The 14,381-nt window shown below is 41.3% G+C and overlaps 3 long non-coding RNA genes across 9 annotated transcripts; 2 read left to right on the top strand and 1 right to left on the bottom strand.

Annotated features, from left to right (window-relative positions):
• Positions 1-119: 119 nt before the first annotated feature.
• On the top strand, positions 120-3,546 carry LOC127061134 (uncharacterized). The gene is made up of 3 exons (XR_007780607.1): positions 120-349; positions 1,493-2,691; positions 3,379-3,546. It is a non-coding gene; the product is annotated as an uncharacterized LOC127061134 (long non-coding RNA).
• Positions 1,132-13,638, bottom strand: LOC127061133 (uncharacterized). Of its 7 annotated transcripts, XR_007780600.1 has the most exons (7): positions 13,383-13,626; positions 11,780-12,241; positions 8,641-8,998; positions 7,880-8,260; positions 6,542-6,679; positions 1,660-2,721; positions 1,132-1,280 (listed from the first exon to the last, which is right to left on the bottom strand). It is a non-coding gene; the product is annotated as an uncharacterized LOC127061133 (long non-coding RNA). The 7 variants fall into 7 exon arrangements; XR_007780602.1 differs by lacking the exon at positions 7,880-8,260 and having other exon boundaries at positions 13,383-13,633; XR_007780603.1 differs by lacking the exons at positions 6,542-6,679; positions 7,880-8,260 and having other exon boundaries at positions 1,660-2,859; positions 13,383-13,638.
• On the top strand, positions 11,051-13,686 carry LOC127061135 (uncharacterized). The gene is made up of 3 exons (XR_007780608.1): positions 11,051-11,634; positions 12,834-13,214; positions 13,597-13,686. It is a non-coding gene; the product is annotated as an uncharacterized LOC127061135 (long non-coding RNA).
• Positions 13,687-14,381: the final 695 nt, after the last annotated feature.

Raw genomic sequence — 14,381 nt, 5'->3', positions numbered from 1 at the left:
TGGAATAGAGATAGCATCCAAAGAAATGAAATTGAAGGAGAGAAAAAAAAAATTTTTGAAATTTAGTGACTACAAGAAAGTGGTCTGGGCCAAATGAAGTACAGTGCAAACCCAAAAGAGGCCAAAACTCACTTCACAGCTGTTGCAAAAGCAGGGGAAAAGTGAAGGAGGCAGACACAACTTGGAGGGGAAGATAGGAGAGACATGGCATGGATACTTGAAAAAAAAAAAAAAAACAGAAAACAAAATCTTGTTCCACATCAAAGCCATCAAAAGGCATGGCACGGCATCAAGGGCAGGGACATGCAGGACATTCACCAAGGCTGGCCAAAATTGATCCCCGCTGAAGGTCAAAACAAATAAGAAGGACTTAGGAACACTCTGGAATAGAGATAGCATCCAAAGAAATGAAATTTAAGGAGAGAAAAAAAAAATTTTTGAAATTTAGTGACTACAAGAAAGTGGTCTGGGCCAAAATGAAGTACAGTGCAAAGACCAAAAAGAGGCCAAAACTCACTTCACAGCTGTTCCAAAAGCAGGGGAAAAGTGAAGGAGGCAGACACAACTTGGAGGGGAAGATAAGAGGGAAATGGCATGGATACTTAAAAAAAAAAAAAAGGAAAAAAAAATCTTGTTCCACATCAAAGCCATCAAAAGGCATGGCACGGCATCAAGGGCAGGGACATGCAGGACATTCACCAAGGCCGGCCAAAATTGATCCCCCGCTGAAGGTCAAAACAAATAGGAAGGACTTAGGAACACTCTGGAATAGAGATAGCATCCAAAGAAATGAAATTTAAGGAGAGAAAAAAAAAATTTTTGAAATTTAGTGACTACAAGAAAGTAGTCTGGGCGGAAATGATGTGCAGTGCAAAGGACCAAAGGAGGCCAAAACTCACCTCACAGCTGTTCCAAAATCAGGGGAAAAGTGAAGGAGGCAGACACAACTTGGAGGGGAAGATAAGAGGGAAATGGCATGGATACTTAAAAAAAAAAAAAAGGAAAAAAAAATCTTGTTCCACATCAAAGCCATCAAAAGGCATGGCACGGCATCAAGGGCAGGGACATGCAGGACATTCACCAAGGCTGGCCAAAATTGATCCCCGCTGAAGGTCAAAACAAATAAGAAGGACTTAGGAACACTCTGGAATAGAGATAGCATCCAAAGAAATGAAATTGAAGGAGAGAAAAAAAAAATTTTTGAAATTTAGTGACTACAAGAAAGTGGTCTGGGTGGAAATGATGTGCAGTGCAAAGGACCAAAGGAGGCCAAAACTCACCTCACAGCTGTTCCAAAATCAGGGGAAAAGTGACGGAGGCAGACACAACTTGGAGGGGAAGATAAGAGGGAAATGGCATGGATATTTAAAAAAAAAAAAAGGAAAAAAAAATCTTGTTCCACATCAAAGCCATCAAAAGGCATGGCACGGTATCAAGGGCAGGGACATGCAGGACATTCACCAAGGTTGGCCAAAATTGATCCCCGCTGAAGGTCAAAACAAATAAGAAGGACTTAGGAACACTCTGGAATAGAGATAGCATCCAAAGAAATGAAATTGAAGGAGAGAAAAAAAAATTTTTGAAATTTAGTGACTACAAGAAAGTGGTCTGGGTGGAAATGATGTGCAGTGCAAAGGACCAAAGGAGGCCAAAACTCACCTCACAGCTGTTCCAAAATCAGGGGAAAAGTGAAGGAGGCAGACACAACTTGGAGGGGAAGATAAGAGGGAAATGGCATGGATATTTAAAAAAAAAAAAAGGAAAAAAAAATCTTGTTCCACATCAAAGCCATCAAAAGGCATGGCACGGCATCAAGGGCAGGGACATGCAGGACATTCACCAAGGCTGGCCAAAATTGATCCCCGCTGAAGGTCAAAACAAATAAGAAGGACTTAGGAACACTCTGGAATAGAGATAGCATCCAAAGAAATGAAATTGAAGGAGAGAAAAAAAAATTTTTGAAATTTAGTGACTACAAGAAAGTGGTCTGGGCCAAAATGAAGTACAGTGCAAACCTCAAAAAGAGGCCAAAACTCACTTCACAGCTGTTGTAAAAGCAGGGGAAAAGTCAAGGAGGCAGACACAACTTGGAGGGGAAGATAGGAGAGACATGGCATGGATACTTGAAAAAAAAAAAAAAAAAGAAAAAAAATCTTGGCCAATGTAAAAGCCATCAAAAGGCATGGCATGCTGTCAAGTGCTGGGACTTGCACCAAAGCTTGCCCCTTTAATTCCCATTGAAATCGCAAGATTTCGTTTCCCGTCCCGAAAGGAAATTTCCTTTCGGGACGGGAAACGAAATCTTGCGACCCTGAAAAGAAAGGCTTACAAACACTCCAGAAAGGAGATATGATCAAAAGAAATGCAATTGAAAAAAACCCCCAAAAAATGGAAAATGGGGAGATTTAGTGACTACAAGAAAGTAGTCTGGGCGGAAATGATGTGCAGTGCAAAGGACCAAAGGAGGCCAAAACTCACCTCACAGCTGTTCCAAAAGCAGGGGAAAAGTGAAGGAGGCAGACACAACTTGGAGGGGAAGATAAGAGGGACATGGCATCGATACTTAAAAAAAAAAAAAGGAAAAAAAAAATCTTGTTCCACATCAAAGCCATCAAAAGGCATGGCAAGCCATCAAGGGCAGGGACATGCAGGACATTCACCAAGGCTGGCCAAAATTGATCCCCGCTGAAGGTCAAAACAAATAAGAAGGACTTAGGAACACTCTGGAATAGAGATAGCATCCAAAGAAATGAAATTGAAGGAGAGAAAAAAAAAATTTTTGAAATTTAGTGACTACAAGAAAGTGGTCTGGGTGGAAATGATGTGCAGTGCAAAGGACCAAAGGAGGCCAAAACTCACCTCACAGCTGTTCCAAAAGCAGGGGAAAAGTGAAGGAGGCAGACACAACTTGGAGGGGAAGATAAGAGGGAAATGGCATCGATATTTAAAAAAAAAAAAAGGAAAAAAAAAATCTTGTTCCACATCAAAGCCATCAAAAGGCATGGCAAGCCATCAAGGGCAGGGACATGCAGGACATTCACCAAGGCTGGCCAAAATTGATCCCCGCTGAAGGTCAAAACAAATAAGAAGGACTTAGGAACACTCTGGAATAGAGATAGCATCCAAAGAAATGAAATTGAAGGAGAGAAAAAAAAAATTTTGAAATTTAGAGACTACAAGAAAGTGGTCTGGGCCAAAATGTAGTACAGTGCAAACCTCAAAAAGAGGCCAAAACTCACTTCACAGCTGTTGCAAAAGCAGGGGAAAAGTCAAGGAGGCAGACACAAGTTGGAGGGGATGATATGAGGGAAATGGCATGGACACTTAAAAAAAAAAACCAGAAAACAAAATCTTGGCCAAAATTGATCCCCGCTGAAGGTCAAAACAAATAAGAAGGACTTAGGAACATTCTGGAATAGAGATAGCATCCAAAGAAATGAAATTGAAGGAGAGAAAAAAAAAATTTTTGAAATTTAGTGACTACAAGAAAGTGGTCTGGGTGGAAATGATGTGCAGTGCAAAGGACCAAAGGAGGCCAAAACCCACCTCACAGCTGTTCCAAAATCAGGGGAAAAGTCAAGGAGGCAGACACAACTTGGAGGGGAAGATAAGAGGGAAATGGCATCGATATTTAAAAAAAAAAAAAGGAAAAAAAAATCTTGTTCCACATCAAAGCCATCAAAAGGCATGGCACGGCATCAAGGGCAGGGACATGCAGGACATAGACCAAGGCTGGCCAAAATTGATCCCCGCTGAAGGTCAAAACAAATAAGAAGGACTTAGGAACACTATGGAACAGAGATAGCATCCAAAGAAATGAAATTGAAGGAGAGAAAAAAAAAATTTTTGAAATTTAGTGACTACAAGAAAGTGGTCTGGGTGGAAATGATGTGCAGGGCAAAGTACCAAAGGAGGCCAAAACTCACTTCACAGCTGTTCCAAAAGCAGGGGAAAAGTGAAGGAAGCAGACACAACTTGGAGGGGAAGATAAGAGGGAAATGGCATGGATACTTAAAAAAAAAAAAAAGGAAAAAAAATCTTGTTCCACATCAAAGCCATCAAAAGGCATGGCAGGCATCAAGGGCAGGGACATGCAGGACATTCACCAAGGCTGGCCAAAATTGATCCCCGCTGAAGGTCAAAACAAATAAGAAGGACTTAGGAACACTCTGGAATAGAGATAGCATCCAAAGAAATGAAATTGAAGGAGAGAAAAAAAAAATTTTTGAAATTTAGTGACTACAAGAAAGTGGTCTGGGCCAAAATGAAGTACAGCGCAAACCTCAAAAAGAGGCCAAAACTCACTTCACAGCTGTTGTAAAAGCCGGGGAAAAGTCAAGGAGGCAGACACAACTTGGAGGGGAAGATAGGAGAGACATGGCATGGATACTTGAAAAAAAAAAAAAAAAAGAAAAAAAATCTTGGCCAATGTAAAAGCCATCAAAAGGCATGGCATGCTGTCAAGTGCTGGGACTTGCACCAAAGCTTGCCCCTTTGATTCCCATTGAAATCGCAAGATTTCGTTTCCCGTCCCGAAAGGAAATTTCCTTTCGGGACGGGAAACGAAATCTTGCGACCCTGAAAGGAAAGGCTTACAAACACTCCAGAAAGGAGATATGATCAAAAGAAATGCAATTGAAAAAAACCCCCAAAAAATGGAAAATGGGGAGATTTAGTGACTACAAGAAAGTAGCCTGGGCCAAAATGATGTGCAGTGCAAAGGACCAAAGGAGGCCAAAACTCACCTCACAGCTGTTCCAAAATCAGGGGAAAAGTGAAGGAAGCAGACACAACTTGGAGGGGAAGATAAGAGGGAAATGGCATCGATATTTAAAAAAAAAAAAAAAGGAAAAAAAAAATCTTGTTCCACATCAAAGCCATCAAAAGGCATGGCACGGCATCAAGGGCAGGGACATGCAGGACATAGACCAAGGCTGGCCAAAATTGATCCCCGCTGAAGGTCAAAACAAATAAGAAGGACTTAGGAACAATCTGGAATAGAGATAGCATCGAAAGAAATGAAATTGAAGGAGAGAAAAAAAAAATTTTTGAAATTTAGTGACTACAAGAAAGTAGTCTGGGTGGAAATGATGTGCAGTGCAAAGGACCAAAGGAGGCCAAAACTCACCTCACAGCTGTTCCAAAATCAGGGGAAAAGTGAAGGAAGCAGACACAACTTGGAGGGGAAGATAAGAGGGAAATGGCATCGATACTTAAAAAAAAAAAAAAAGGAAAAAAAAAATCTTGTTCCACATCAAAGCCATCAAAAGGCATGGCACGGCATCAAGGGCAGGGACATGCAGGACATAGACCAAGGCTGGCCAAAATTGATCCCCGCTGAAGGTCAAAACAAATAGGAAGGACTTAGGAACATTCTGGAATAGAGATAGCATCCAAAGAAATGAAATTGAAGGAGAGAAAAAAAAAATTTTTGAAATTTAGTGACTACAAGAAAGTGGTCTGGGTGGAAATGATGTGCAGTGCAAAGGACCAAAGGAGGCCAAAACCCACCTCACAGCTGTTCCAAAATCAGGGGAAAAGTGAAGGAAGCAGACACAACTTGGAGGGGAAGATAAGAGGGACATGGCATCGATACTTAAAAAAAAAAAAAAAGGAAAAAAAAAATCTTGTTCCACATCAAAGCCATCAAAAGGCATGGCACGGCATCAAGGGCAGGGACATGCAGGACATAGACCAAGGCTGGCCAAAATTGATCCCCGCTGAAGGTCAAAACAAATAAGAAGGACTTAGAAACATTCTGGAATAGAGATAGCATCCAAAGAAATGAAATTGAAGGAGAGAAAAAAAAAATTTTTGAAATTTAGTGACTACAAGAAAGTGGTCTGGGCCAAAATGAAGTACAGTTCAAACCACAAAAAGAGGCCAAAACTCACTTCACAGCTGTTGCAAAAGCAGGGGAAAAGTCAAGGAGGCAGACACAACTTGGAGGGGAAGATAGGAGAGACATGGCATGGATACTTGAAAAAAAAAAAAAAAAGAAAAAAAATCTTGGCCAATGTAAAAGCCATCAAAAGGCATGGCATGCTGTCAAGTGCTGGGACTGACAAGCTGCCCTGATCATTGAACGCAAGATGCTGGCCGAAAAATTGATCCCCGTGAAGGGAACGAAATCGACCGAAAAGAAGGACTTAGGAACACTCAGGAATAGAGATAGCATCCAAAGAAATGCAATTGAAGAGAAAACCCAAAAAATGGAAAATGGGGAGATTTAGTGACTACAAGAAAGTAGCCTGGGCCAAAATGATGTGCAGTGCAAAGGACCAGAGGCCAAAACTCACTTCACAGCTGTTGCAAAAGCACGGGAAAAGTGAAGGAGGCAGACACAAGTTGGAGAGGATGATATGAGGGAAATGGCATGGACACTTAAAAAAAAAAAAGGAAAACAAAATCTTGTTCCACATCAAAGCCATCAAAAGGCATGGCAAGCCATCAAGGGCAGGGACATGCAGGACATTCACCAAGGCTGGCCAAAATTGATCCCCGCTGAAGGTCAAAACAAATAAGAAGGACTTAGGAACACTTCTGGAATAGAGATAGCATCCAAAGAAATGAAATTGAAGGAGAGAAAAAAAAAATTTTTGAAATTTAGTGACTACAAGAAAGTGGTCTGGGTGGAAATGATGTGCAGTGCAAAGGACCAAAGGAGGCCAAAACTCACCTCACAGCTGTTGCAAAAGCAGGGGAAAAGTCAAGGAGGCAGACACAAGTTGGAGGGGATGATATGAGGGAAACGGCATGGACACTTAAAAAAAAAAAAAGGAAAAAAAATCTTGTTCCACATCAAAGCCATCAAAAGGCATGGCAAGCATCAAGGGCAGGGACATGCAGGACATTCACCAAGGCTGGCCAAAATTGATCCCCGCTGAAGGTCAAAACAAATAAGAAGGACTTAGGAACACTATGGAACAGAGATAGCATCCAAAGAAATGAAATTGAAGGAGAGAAAAAAAAAATTTTTGAAATTTAGTGACTACAAGAAAGTGGTCTGGGCCAAAATGAAGTGCAGTGCAAACCACAAAAAGAGGCCAAAACTCACTTCACAGCTGTTGCAAAAGCAGGGGAAAAGTCAAGGAGGCAGACACAAGTTGGAGGGGATGATATGAGGGAAATGGCATGGATACTTAAAAAAAAAAAAAAGGAAAAAAAAATCTTGTTCCACATCAAAGCCATCAAAAGGCATGGCAAGCCATCAAGGGCAGGGACATGCAGTACATTCACCAAGGCTGGCCAAAATTGATCCCCGCTGAAGGTCAAAACAAATAAGAAGGACTTAGGAACATTCTGGAATAGAGATAGCATCCAAAGAAATGAAATTGAAGGAGAGAAAAAAAAAATTTTTGAAATTTAGTGACTACAAGAAAGTGGTCTGGGCCAAAATGAAGTACAGTGCAAACCACAAAAAGAGGCCAAAACTCACTTCACATCTGTTGCAAAAGCAGGGGAAAAGTCAAGGAGGCAGACACAACTTGGAGGGGAAGATAGGAGAGACATGGCATGGATACTTGAAAAAAAAAAAAAAAACAGAAAAAAAATCTTGGCCAATGTAAAAGCCATCAAAAGGCATGGCATGCTGTCAAGTGCTGGGACTTGCACCAAAGCTTGCCCCTTTAATTCCCATTGAAATCGCAAGATTTCGTTTCCCGTCCCGAAAGGAAATTTCCTTTCGGGACGGGAAACGAAATCTTGCGACCCTGAAAAGAAAGGCTTACAAACACTCCAGAAAGGAGATATGATCAAAAGAAATGCAATTGAAAAAAACCCCCAAAAAATGGAAAATGGGGAGATTTAGTGACTACAAGAAAGTGGTCTGGGTGGAAATGATGTGCAGTGCAAAGGACCAAAGGAGGCCAAAACTCACCTCACAGCTGTTCCAAAAGCAGGGGAAAAGTGAAGGAAGCAGACACAACTTGGAGGGGAAGATAAGAGGGAAATGGCATCGATATTTAAAAAAAAAAAAAGGAAAAAAAAAATCTTGTTCCACATCAAAGCCATCAAAAGGCATGGCACGGCATCAAGGGCAGGGACATGCAGGACATAGACCAAGGCTGGCCAAAATTGATCCCCGCTGAAGGTCAAAACAAATAAGAAGGACTTAGGAACATTCTGGAATAGAGATAGCATCCAAAGAAATGAAATTGAAGGAGAGAAAAAAAAAATTTTTGAAATTTAGTGACTACAAGAAAGTGGTCTGGGTGGAAATGATGTGCAGTGCAAAGGACCAAAGGAGGCCAAAACTCACCTCACAGCTGTTCCAAAAGCAGGGGAAAAGTGAAGGAGGCAGACACAACTTGGAGGGGAAGATAAGAGGGAAATGGCATCGATATTTAAAAAAAAAAAAAGGAAAAAAAAATCTTGTTCCACATCAAAGCCATCAAAAGGCATGGCACGGCATCAAGGGCAGGGACATGCAGGACATAGACCAAGGCTGGCCAAAATTGATCCCCGCTGAAGGTCAAAACAAATAAGAAGGACTTAGGAACACTATGGAATAGAGATAGCATCCAAAGAAATGAAATTGAAGGAGACAAAAAAAAAAATTTTGAAATTTAGAGACTACAAGAAAGTGGTCTGGGTGGAAATGATGTGCAGTGCAAAGGACCAAAGGAGGCCAAAACTCACCTCACAGCTGTTCCAAAATCAGGGGAAAAGTGAAGGAGGCAGACACAACTTGGAGGGGAAGATAAGAGGGAAATGGCATGGATATTTAAAAAAAAAAAATAGGAAAAAAAAATCTTGTTCCACATCAAAGCCATCAAAAGGCATGGCATGGCATCAAGGGCAGGGACATGCAGGACATTCACCAAGGCTGGCCAAAATTGATCCCCGCTGAAGGTCAAAACAAATAAGAAGGACTTAGGAACACTATGGAATAGAGATAGCATCCAAAGAAATGAAATTGAAGGAGACAAAAAAAAAAATTTTGAAATTTAGAGACTACAAGAAAGTGGTCTGGGCCAAAATGTAGTACAGTGCAAACCTCAAAAAGAGGCCAAAACTCACTTCACAGCTGTTGTAAAAGCAGGGAAAAAGTCAAGGAGGCAGACACAACTTGGAGGGGAAGATAAGAGAGAAATGGCATGGATACTTGAAAAAAAAAAAAAACAGAAAACAAAATCTTGTTCCACATCAAAGCCATCAAAAGGCATGGCACGGCATCAAGGGCAGGGACATGCAGGACATTCACCAAGGCTGGCCAAAATTGATCCCCGCTGAAGGTCAAAACAAATGAGAAGGACTTAGGAACACTCTGGAATAGAGATAGCATCCAAAGAAATGAAATTGAAGGAGAGAAAAAAAAAAATTTTGAAATTTAGAGACTACAAGAAAGTGGTCTGGGCCAAAATGTAGTACAGTGCAAACCTCAAAAAGAGGCCAAAACTCACTTCACAGCTGTTGTAAAAGCAGGGGAAAAGTCAAGGAGGCAGACACAACTTGGAGGGGAAGATAGGAGAGACATGGCATGGATACTTGAAAAAAAAAAAAAAAGAAAAAAAATCTTGGCCAATGTAAAAGCCATCAAAAGGCATGGCATGCTGTCAAGTGCTGGGACTTGCACCAAAGCTTGCCCCTTTGATTCCCATTGAAATCGCAAGATTTCGTTTCCCGTCCCGAAAGGAAATTTCCTTTCGGGACGGGAAACGAAATCTTGCGACCCTGAAAAGAAAGGCTTACAAACACTCCAGAAAGGAGATATGATCAAAAGAAATGCAATTGAAAAAAACCCCCAAAAAATGGAAAATGGGGAGATTTAGTGACTACAAGAAAGTAGTCTGGGCGAAAATGATGTGCAGTGCAAAGGACCAAAGGAGGCCAAAACTCACCTCACAGCTGTTCCAAAATCAGGGGAAAAGTGAAGGAAGCAGACACAACTTGGAGGGGAAGATAAGAGGGAAATGGCATCGATATTTAAAAAAAAAAAAAGGAAAAAAAAATCTTGTTCCACATCAAAGCCATCAAAAGGCATGGCAAGCCATCAAGGGCAGGGACATGCAGGACATTCACCAAGGCTGGCCAAAATTGATCCCCGCTGAAGGTCAAAACAAATAAGAAGGACTTAGGAACATTCTGGAATAGAGATAGCATCCAAAGAAATGAAATTGAAGGAGAGAAAAAAAAAATTTTTGAAATTTAGTGACTACAAGAAAGTGGTCTGGGCCAAAATGAAGTACAGTGCAAACCTCAAAAAGAGGCCAAAACTCACTTCACAGCTGTTGCAAAAGCAGGGGAAAAGTCAAGGAGGCAGACACAACTTGGAGGGGAAGATAGGAGAGACATGGCATGGATACTTGAAAAAAAAAAAAAAAAAGAAAAAAAATCTTGGCCAATGTAAAAGCCATCAAAAGGCATGGCATGCTGTCAAGTGCTGGGACTTGCACCAAAGCTTGCCCCTTTGATTCCCATTGAAATCGCAAGATTTCGTTTCCCGTCCCGAAAGGAAATTTCCTTCGGGACGGGAAACGAAATCTTGCGACCCTGAAAAGAAAGGCTTACAAACACTCCAGAAAGGAGATATGATCAAAAGAAATGCAATTGAAAAAAACCCCAAAAAATGGAAAATGGGGAGATTTAGTGACTACAAGAAAGTAGTCTGGGCGGAAATGATGTGCAGTGCAAAGGACCAAAGGAGGCCAAAACTCACCTCACAGCTGTTCCAAAATCAGGGGAAAAGTGACGGAGGCAGACACAACTTGGAGGGGAAGATAGGAGAGACATGGCATGGATATTTGAAAAAAAAAAAAAGAAAACAAAATCTTGTTCCACATCAAAGCCATCAAAAGGCATGGCACGGCATCAAGGGCAGGGACATGCAGGACATAGACCAAGGCTGGCCAAAATTGATCCCCGCTGAAGGTCAAAACAAATAAGAAGGACTTAGGAACGCTATGGAATAGAGATAGCATCCAAAGAAATGAAATTGAAGGAGAGAAAAAAAAAATTTTTGAAATTTAGTGACTACAAGAAAGTAGTCTGGGTGGAAATGATGTGCAGTGCAAAGGACCAAAGGAGGCCAAAACCCACCTCACAGCTGTTGCAAAAGCAGGGGAAAAGTGACGGAGGCAGACACAACTTGGAGGGGAAGATAAGAGGGAAATGGCATGGATATTTAAAAAAAAAAAAATAGGAAAAAAAAATCTTGTTCCACATCAAAGCCATCAAAAGGCATGGCATGGCATCAAGGGCAGGGACATGCAGGACATAGACCAAGGCTGGCCAAAATTGATCCCCGCTGAAGGTCAAAACAAATAAGAAGGACTTAGGAACACTATGGAATAGAGATAGCATCCAAAGAAATGAAATTGAAGGAGACAAAAAAAAAAATTTTGAAATTTAGAGACTACAAGAAAGTGGTCTGGGCCAAAATGTAGTACAGTGCAAACCTCAAAAAGAGGCCAAAACTCACTTCACAGCTGTTGCAAAAGCAGGGGAAAAGTCAAGGAGGCAGACACAAGTTGGAGGGGATGATATGAGGGAAATGGCATGGACACTTAAAAAAAAAAAACAGAAAACAAAATCTTGTTCCACATCAAAGCCATCAAAAGGCATGGCAAGCCATCAAGGGCAGGGACATGCAGGACATTCACCAAGGCTGGCCAAAATTGATCCCCGCTGAAGGTCAAAACAAATAAGAAGGACTTAGGAACACTATGGAATAGAGATAGCATCCAAAGAAATGAAATTGAAGGAGACAAAAAAAAAAATTTTGAAATTTAGAGACTACAAGAAAGTGGTCTGGGCCAAAATGTAGTACATTGCAAACCACAAAAAGAGGCCAAAACTCACTTCACAGCTGTTGCAAAAGCAGGGGAAAAGTCAAGGAGGCAGACACAAGTTGGAGGGGAAGATAGGAGAGACATGGCATGGATACTTGAAAAAAAAAAAAAAAAGAAAAAAAATCTTGGCCAATGTAAAAGCCATCAAAAGGCATGGCATGCTGTCAAGTGCTGGGACTTGCACCAAAGCTTGCCCCTTTGATTCCCATTGAAATCGCAAGATTTCGTTTCCCGTCCCGAAAGGAAATTTCCTTTCGGGACGGGAAACGAAATCTTGCGACCCTGAAAAGAAAGGCTTACAAACACTCCAGAAAGGAGATATGATCAAAAGAAATGCAATTGAAAAAAACCCCCAAAAATTGGAAAATGGGGAGATTTAGTGACTACAAGAAAGTAGTCTGGGCTGAAATGATGTGCAGTGCAAAGGACCAAAGGAGGCCAAAACTCACCTCACAGCTGTTCCAAAAGCAGGGGAAAAGTGAAGGAGGCAGACACAAATTGGAGGGGAAGATAAGAGGGAAATGGCATGGATACTTAAAAAAAAAAAAAGGAAAAAAAATCTTGTTCCACATCAAAGCCATCAAAAGGCATGGCAAGCCATCAAGGGCAGGGACATGCAGGACATTCACCAAGGCTGGCCAAAATTGATCCCCGCTGAAGGTCAAAACAAATAAGAAGGACTTAGGAACATTCTGGAATAGAGATAGCATCCAAAGAAATGAAATTGAAGGAGAGAAAAAAAAAATTTTTGAAATTTAGTGACTACAAGAAAGTAGTCTGGGCCAAAATGATGTGCAGTGCAAAGGACCAAAGGAGGCCAAAACTCACCTCACAGCTGTTCCAAAAGCAGGGGAAAAGTGAAGGAGGCAGACACAACTTGGAGGGGAAGATAGGAGAGACATGGCATGGATACTTAAAAAAAAAAAAAAGGAAAAAAAAATCTTGTTCCACATCAAAGCCATCAAAAGGCATGGCACGGCATCAAGGGCAGGGACATGCAGGACATTCACCAAGGCTGGCCAAAATTGATCCCCGCTGAAGGTCAAAACAAATAAGAAGGACTTAGGAACATTCTGGAATAGAGATAGCATCCAAAGAAATGAAATTGAAGGAGAGAAAAAAAAAATTTTTGAAATTTAGTGACTACAAGAAAGTGGTCTGGGTGGAAATGATGTGCAGTGCAAAGGACCAAAGGAGGCCAAAACCCACCTCACAGCTGTTCCAAAATCAGGGGAAAAGTGACGTAGGCAGACACAACTTGGAGGGGAAGATAAGAGGGAAATGGCATGGATATTTAAAAAAAAAAAATAGGAAAAAAAAATCTTGTTCCACATCAAAGCCATCAAAAGGCATGGCATGGCATCAAGGGCAGGGACATGCAGGACATAGACCAAGGCTGGCCAAAATTGATCCCCGCTGAAGGTCAAAACAAATAAGAAGGACTTAGGAACATTCTGGAATAGAGATAGCATCCAAAGGAATGAAATTGAAGGAGAGAAAAAAAAAATTTTTGAAATTTACTGACTACAAGAAAGTGGTCTGGGTGGAAATGATGTGCAGTGCAAAGGACCAAAGGAGGCCAAAACCCACCTCACAGCTGTTCCAAAATCAGGGGAAAAGTGAAGGAGGCAGACACAACTTGGAGGGGAAGATAAGAGGGAAATGGCATGGATATTTAAAAAAAAAAAAATAGGAAAAAAAAATCTTGTTCCACATCAAAGCCATCAAAAGGCATGGCATGGCATCAAGGGCAGGGACATGCAGGACATTCACCAAGGCTGGCAAAAATTGATCCCCGCTGAAGGTCAAAACAAATAGGAAGGACTTAGGAACACTATGGAATAGAGATAGCATCCAAAGGAATGAAATTGAAGGAGAGAAAAAAAAAATTTTTGAAATTTACTGACTACAAGAAAGTGGTCTGGGCCAAAATGAAGTACAGTGCAAACCTCAAAAAGTAGCCAAAACTCACTTCACAGCTGTTGCAAAAGCAGGGGAAAAGTCAAGGAGGCAGACACAACTTGGAGGGGAAGATAGGAGAGACATGGCATGGATACTTGAAAAAAAAAAAAAAAAAGAAAAAACTCTTGGACAATGTAAAAGCCATCAAAAGGCATGGCATGCTGTCAAGTGCTGGGACTTGCACCAAAGCTTGCCCCTTTGATTCCCATTGAAATCGCAAGATTTCGTTTCCCCTCCCGAAAGGAAATTTCCTTTCGGGACGGGAAACGAAATCTTGCGACCCTGAAAAGAAAGGCTTACAAACACTCCAGAAAGGAGATATGATCAAAAGAAATGCAATTGAAAAAAACCCCCAAAAAATGGAAAATGGGGAGATTTAGTGACTACAAGAAAGTAGCCTGGGCCAAAATGATGTGCAGTGCAAAGGACCAAAGGAGGCCAAAACTCACTTCACAGCTATTGCAAAAGCAGGGGAAAAGTGAAGGAGGCAGACACAACTTGGAGGGGAAGATAAGAGGGAAATGGCATGGATACTTAAAAAAAAAAAAAAGGAAAAAAAAATCTTGTTCCACATCAAAGCCATCAAAAGGCATGGCACGGCATCAAGGGCAGGGACATGCAGGACAT

Source organism: Serinus canaria, unplaced genomic scaffold (genome assembly GCF_022539315.1).
Source record: "Serinus canaria isolate serCan28SL12 unplaced genomic scaffold, serCan2020 HiC_scaffold_92, whole genome shotgun sequence".
In the NCBI taxonomy this organism is placed as follows: Eukaryota; Metazoa; Chordata; class Aves; order Passeriformes; family Fringillidae; genus Serinus; species Serinus canaria.
This window is presented reverse-complemented; position numbering and strand designations above follow the sequence as displayed.